This window comes from Nannospalax galili, unplaced genomic scaffold, assembly GCF_000622305.1.
Source record: "Nannospalax galili isolate Female #2095 unplaced genomic scaffold, S.galili_v1.0 scaffold293, whole genome shotgun sequence".
NCBI classification, from domain to species: Eukaryota; Metazoa; Chordata; class Mammalia; order Rodentia; family Spalacidae; genus Nannospalax; species Nannospalax galili.
Window position 1 is genome coordinate 7,264,145 of NW_008337147.1, and position 7,507 is coordinate 7,271,651.

Here is a 7,507-nt window from a genome sequence, read left to right on the forward strand (position 1 = left end):
TCAGTATTGTTTCAATATTTAGTAAGATTGTGTTACTTCCAGTGAATTATTATAGTTCTGGTTCCGTAGTCATGCATAGTCACTAACACCATATACTGTGTTTTCCTAAAGGAAACAAGAGTGCTCCACCCAGAGGATAACTCAGCCCTTACTGTGCTTAGCTTCAGGATATTTGCACACAAATTCTTCAGTTCAGAGTCATCTTTACAAATTGTTTTCCTCTTCTTTTTGTAAATTCCTTCCAAAACATTTAGCTTCCCTTCTGTATCCCTCCTTCCAAGCAAAGCCAAAAAATTTATTCAGAACAGAATTGTCTTATCTTCTGCGACTTTGCAGGTTAATGTACTGAAACAGACAGGAAGCCCAAATCAAAGATGCAAAGCCACAAACCAGTGCTATCAAGGGTGGGAACTGCTTGCGTGTGGGTGATGTTGTGAGCTTCTGCCCACACTCACCAAGGCCAGAGGAGAACTTTGATGTCTAGCTCTGTCACTCTCTGCCTTATTACTACAGATATGGAAGATTTCTGGAACTGGTGTGTCATCTTGACACAGGGATTCTGCTTATCTTCTCTGTATCAGCCCTGTTTTAGTATATGTACTGCCAAAGTGAGTGTAGGAGCACCCTTTTTACAGAAGGAATGCTTTTAAGTGCTATAGACACAGACATTTTCACTGTGAGTCTAGCAAGGTCAAAGCTTCTGGGCTCCTTCCAAGGACATTGGATGAATTTGAGAATTAGTGTTATACATGGCAAATTTCTCAGAAGCAATTTGTCTTAACCTCTCTGAATATGCATTCCGCCTACTTACATTTAATAACGGAATTTGCTTTAACTTATCCACATGTAAGGCCATTGTCATTCTCTTTCTCTCATATACTTCCTCTTTCATACATTTCAAAGATGTACAGGCCACCTCCAGCCTTGTGGTTGATAGGGATGATATGAAGGAAACATTACTAGATATGCAGAGTTTGGAGTTTAGTAAACATTTATGCTATTCTCAAATGCATCCATGTATAATAAAGAAACCACACCCTAGTATGTGAGCAGCTTCTGAGAAAACTTATCTCCTCACTGTGTTTTACTTCCAGTGGGCCATGGCATTAATTTTCTATATAAACATGCCACATGCTATCCCAAAATATAAGAAGGTAGTGGAAAATAAACAAGCTTGAAATATGCATAAGATTTGTCAAAAAGTAATGTCATATAATATATGTAAAGCAGTAAATTCATAAAAATAAGAATTTGTATTAATTTTCTAAATATTTTGTTTTGTAGCATTAGCTCTTTAAGATTTATTAATCATGCTTTATCATTTTAAACATTCATTTTAGTATATGTCATTTTATATTATTTTATTTTATTTTTAATATTTTATCGTGCGTGTGTATATGTGTGTGTGTGTGTATTGTCTACATATATATATAAGTGCACGTGCACCCTGCAATGGCTGTTGAAGTCAAATGAGGGTGTGAAATTCCCTTGGAACTGGAGTTAGGGATGTTTGTAAGCTGCCATGTGCATGCTGGGAATCAAACCCAGGTCCTCTGCAAGAGCAGACAGTACTCTTAACCACTGAGCCATCTCTCCAGCCCTATTCTTTATTTTAAAGGTCATTTTCCCCATTTAGTAAGTTCCAGGCTCCCAAAGCCTGGATCTGCCCCCAAGTGATTAACTTTCCAATGTTAGTTCGTATAAGCTTTGGAGAGACTGACTGAGCCCATTTGCCTCAGCATCAAAACTTAGCAAGGCCTGGACAAGAAAGATCTCTTTGTACAGATGGAGAAACTGGTAGAAAGTGCAATGAAAAGATCAGGGCCACAGAGACCTTTGAGAAGCCTCCGAAGATCATCATGGGTCCAGGACACATGAGCAAATTCGGTAGCCCCATCTGCCCAGAGCACAATGAATAGAGGCTGTGGTGCCAGCTAAATGTGTTCCTATGAAAAGCTTGGCATTTCTGAGATTTGCTGTTATGAGTTGGTACTCCCCGGTAAGAAGTTGGCTTAGTCTATTTCAAGTAGTGCAGATAATATATCTGCCCTCAAAACTGCCTAGAAGAAATATTTTACATCTATATTACATTAGCCAAGGTCTCCTAGGGATTACATTTAAATTGCTTTGTTTTACTTATATGTGCATTGGTAGCATATACAGCTGACTCTGTAGAAGATTAAAATGAGTAAAAGGATACGTCATCCATATACCATATTCGCTATACCTACGTGTATTGTGTGACAATATTCTTGAAGAGAGGTAAATAAACATCTACTCACCTCAGGTAAGGATTCAACAACAGACCAAAGTAAGAATATCATCAAAATCCAACATGCTGAACCAATGAATTTTATTGGGGTTACCAACAGAAGTATGATTGAGGGGTTAATTACAGGATCAGAAATGATACAAACACAGCATCACCACCAAAAGTCCACCTGAGCATGGATGATAGCTCATGAAAGCTGGAAATCTGGAGCTGGCTCCACAATTTGCAGATAACAAGTTGGAAACTGTCTCTTTCAGGCAGATCGACCTACCTGAGCTAATTCCTGACAGCTTGGTTGCTCTCTGGCTGTTCCAGATGGCTCAGCTTGTTTGAGAGTCTTCCAGGCAACTCGAGTGTCTCTTATGAGTCCTCAGAGCTTATATATGCTTGGGTAGGGAGGGGCTTGAAACTGATCAATTTTGTGAACTTCCTGGTTATTGAGTTGTTTATTTTCTTTTAGAACTCCCTATTGTTTACGTCCCCTTAGAATATCCAATCTTAAGGAAACGTCCTCCAAGAAGGAAGGTTTTATCTAGAAGGAAATTATTACAGAATTGCGTGTGTGCATGCTCATATGTGTGCACACACTGAAGTTCTAGGGTAGAGAGGTTTCTCTAGCAACATTTTCAGGGAATTTGAAGAAATAAGAAAATGCAGATTATTTCCTTTTTTCATAAACATATAGTAATCGAATTTCTGATAGATTTTCAAACCTCTCATTATAAGGCATTATTCTTTTAGATAATCAGAATATAGTACAGGAAAATACATAGTGATGCAAGCAATTTAGAAGCCAGGCTTTCGAGTTCCACGAGTAGCATCAATGGTCTGCCTTCTTTGTATCTTTTATGTGAATAAGGACAAGTGGAAGGTACTCTGAATTAGTTGTTTGATAGATGGAGAGACAACTCATTTGTAATGGGAAAGATGTGAGCATAGAAATTATGCAGACTGAGCATTCAATGCTAACTATACTTTATACAAGTTATTTAAAATTTTTATATTCCAGTTTTACTGATAATTATATGGGAATAAGGGAATTGACTTTGGAAAGTTATGTTGAGGATTCAGTGGGTAACTTTTGTAATGTCTCTGGCTATGGATACGTGATAAATTGAGGCTAATATTAATCAATAAATGAAATTCTAAACTTCCTAATAAGTCTAGTATAGAGTTGGAATTTATGCATTGTCCCAATAAATCTACATACCACCCTGTAATGTAGATATTGTCTTTTCATTTTGAATAATGAGAAAGTATACTTTCCCATGTTCGACTACGGGAAACTAAAAGATAATATTGAAAACAAGTTCCCTTGCTTACTATTACTTTCAGACAACTGTGAGATTAAACAATTGTGTCTGTTCGATTTGTTTCAGCCTGTTATCTTGTGTATTGGGGATATGAGAAAAGAGAATACTTCAAAATTATTCTCTTCAATGTAAAAAAAATAAGGATTAAAATGTAATTTTGTTATTTTAACTGGCAGAAGTTCATCAGTTAAAGAGATCAGGAATTGACAATTCCAAACAAAAAATAATATTCCAACAAAAATTGTTATATTTCTAACCCCTTACTATTTAATGAAATTTGAGTCTGGCTCTGTGAGAAAAACAACACAGTCCTTCAGATCAGAATATTGAATGAATTGGTTCTGCATCTACAAACTGGAAATAATGCGCTACAGTTCCAAAGTCTGTCATAAATTTATGTGACTCGAAAAAGCCAGATTATTCTTTTTGAGTGCCGCGAAGTACCCTCTCTATAGTCATTTTTAGTACTTACTATTGTTTCATTTATCCTAACTTGCAATGAGATTATTAAAACTTTCTCACAGCAAAGACATTTAGACATGACAATAGCAAAAGCTAATGGTGGTAGAATAGTGTTCTTGAAATTCTAGTTTGATCATTTACACAAAGATAAGATAATGAAAAGACAGAAGCTGTATTCACTCGGTGATAGGTGAAATACATTCTATGAGGTAGTCAGCTTTAATATCTTTATTTTCCAGATGAGCACATTGAGAATTCTAAAAAGTTAAGGAAATTGTCCAAGAACATAAAGATTCTAAGTTTCACTGTCAAAGTTCAAATCTCCATTTTATTTTGATAACAGATTACAATCTCCATATTGCCATCTTTGAGAATTTGTTGAGATAAGTGCATATCTTTAATCCTGGGGTCAAGCCTGTCCCTCTTCACATTTCCTGCCTTTTCCCTTACACTCCTTCAGCTAGAAAAAAAACCTTGAAGAAGAGACTCTGCCTTCCTTTCTTCTTTGGATTCTCAGGAGAAAGGCATATGATTTTTTTTTTTCCTAAACAACTGAGGGCTTGCTGTTGCAGAACATAACACACTTAATTATTTTGTCATCTTTAGGACCATCGTCACTGGAAGACCACTCACAAGAGGACTTTTTCATCCACTCCTTGCCATGACAAGCGTTAATGGAATCTGGCCTGTGGAGAGTCTGGGCTATGTGTGGGCCTGGTATCAAAGCAAGCCCAAGCAAGTTCCCCAAAGAGCAGCCTTTATAGCACAGCTTAACTCAGAAACATTCTTTCAAGGCACCACCCACCTTTTCCAGTGGGAATCTCCAGAAATGATCCTCTTGGAAACAGCATGTAAGGGGGGGGGGCATGTTAAATGTGTGCTTTCAGAAGGTCCAAGAAGGGAGGGTGTAAGCAAAGATGGAAAACTTAATCACCACTACCACCAAAATATTCCACTCAAGAATAAGTACACCCTGCAGCTGTTTAGCTCTGTTACATTCTTCAACATATTTTGCATATTTACATACACCAAGCATTTCCAAACAGCCTTGCGCTTGTTTAAATCCCCCATGGAGATGTCTGGTAAAGCAGTCATTGCTTGGTGAAGTTTACAAAACTGTTTCAAAATCATATACATATATATGATGAGCAGATATACCCTGTCATTCAGTCACATGGTAGAGAAATCTGGACTGATCCATCTACTTACCGGGTAATTCTAAAAAGTAAAAGCACCTATGGTTTAAAACAAAAAACGTAGAGAAAATGTCTCATTCGTTGAAGCTAATTCTTTTGAACTAAAATTACACGCAAAATGAAGCACAAATGAGCATCATTCTGTAACCCATTATTAGTCCTGAAATGGCCAAATGGCATTTTCTTGGTTGCCATTATCCCTGATCTTTGACTTAGTACAGTTCCTCAACTTTACTGATATAAAACTGAGAACATAAAAATTGTATGCATTTAGTGTGCACAGGACAGATTTCAGAAAATATTTTATACTTTTTTTTAGGTGTATGAGTGTATTGCCTGCATGTATTTAAGTGCAAACATGTCCTGCAATGCCAACAGAAGTCAGAAGAGGGTGTTAGATTTTCCTGGAACTGGAGTTAGGGCCAGTCATTAGCTGCTATGTGGGTGCTGGGTATTGATCCAGGGTCCTCTGCAAGAGCAATCAGTGCTCTTAATGGCCGAACCATCTCTCCAGTCCCATGAATAGCACAGTTTGATACAAACACACACACACACACACACATACACACACACACACACACACACACACACACATGTGCACACATTGTATAATGATTACCATAGCCAAATTCATTAACACATACATCATCAAAAGTGTGTGTAGTTTTGGGGGGTGGGGCAGGAGAAGGGGGGAGGGGAGAAAAAGTAAGAATACACAGCCTTAGATTTCTCCTGTAAATGATTTCTTCTGGAAACCCAAAACACACAAAACCACACATAACTCACTTGAAAAAGGCTAGGAAACTTTCAACAGAAGGAATGGGAATAGTTTAAAGCTATATTTTCCTTTTAGCAAGATCCACAAGAGTATAGAGTGTCATGCTTAAGGGGGAACAGATTTTGTATGTTTTGGCAAGATATTTAATCCTCTGTTGCTATATTTGGCTCTCTGCAAATTGTCTCTTGTACAAGCACAGAGCAAAGATCAATGCTGGTGTTCTTCATTCAGCCACAGCCAAACTTGGTATGGAAAGTAAAACACTGGTGTTTATGTATTGTGTCCAGCAGTCTTGCAGCTCATTATTGATCAGCAGCATTCCATAGTATGAACTCCTACTTTGCACCTTAAATTTATCAAAACATGTTTGCTTTTCTGTAACAGTTGTCCACTACTTAACTGATAGCAGATGGAATATTTCAATTTGGACAGAAGTGTTAAGGCTTTCCCACCACACCAATGTGGTTATCTGTGGCTATTTAGTCTAATGAGGTGCTTAGAGACTTAGGACATCAGAGAATGGACATAAATTCACCCAAAGAAACAAAAAAAAAATTCAGTGGTAGGTGACTGTCCCCAGAGGAAACATACTTCACTGAAACAGAATCTACACTTTCATGTCTCTGAGTTCTTATATTATATAAATATTACACAACCTCTTGGTTACTCCAGCCCCACAACAGGCCAAAAACACTTCATGAAACATGTGAAGAAGCAACAGCAATTTCCCTAATGTGCAATAATTTAAAGCGAAGAGTCTCCAGCACACAAATGCCCATAGGAACATTGTGTCTTGCTATTTCTGATGAAATATTAAGTCTTCTTTGATTATAAAGGCCAATTAAAAAATACCATCAAAATATATTGTATGGGATTTGCAAAAAAAATCATTATTTTTAATCACTGAAGGCCAGTGATAATTGTGGTAGAATGACAATCACTATTTTTTTAATTTTATTATTTTTTACTTTATGTGTATGCGTGTATTGCCTGCATGTAGGTAAGTGCACCTGTGTTGTGCAATGCCCGCAGAGGACAGAAGAGGCTGTCAGATCCCCTGGAACTGGAGTTATGGACAGTTGTTAGCTGCCATGTGGGTGCTGCAATTTGAACCTCGGTCTTCTGCAAGAACAGCCAGTATTCTTAACCGCTGAGCCATCCCTCCAGCCCTGAAAATCACTATTTTTAATCACTGAAGGTCAGCAATAACTGTGGTAGAATGACTCCCAAAGATAGATAAACACACATTCTATCCCATAGTACTTGAGAGCATATGGCATTTTACATGAAAATAGTATTTTGCAGATAATGATTATGAAATATGAACATCATCCTGAATAATGCAAATAGAGCCAATAAAGACAGGGAATTTATGTAAGGAGGAAGAGGGAATGAGAGAATGACACCATGTGCAGATGATGTCTCTGAAGGGGAAGAGGGGTCCATGTGTGAAACACTGTGGAAGCTGGAAGGAAACTGGAAGGAA

At 37.5% G+C, this 7,507-nt stretch overlaps 1 non-coding gene across 1 annotated transcript; it reads right to left on the bottom strand.

The window, feature by feature from the left end:
- Positions 1-509: 509 nt before the first annotated feature.
- LOC115070212 lies at positions 510-612 on the bottom strand. Its single transcript, XR_003849409.1, has one exon. It is a non-coding gene; the product is annotated as a U6 spliceosomal RNA (small nuclear RNA).
- Between the last annotated feature and the right edge of the window lie 6,895 nt (positions 613-7,507).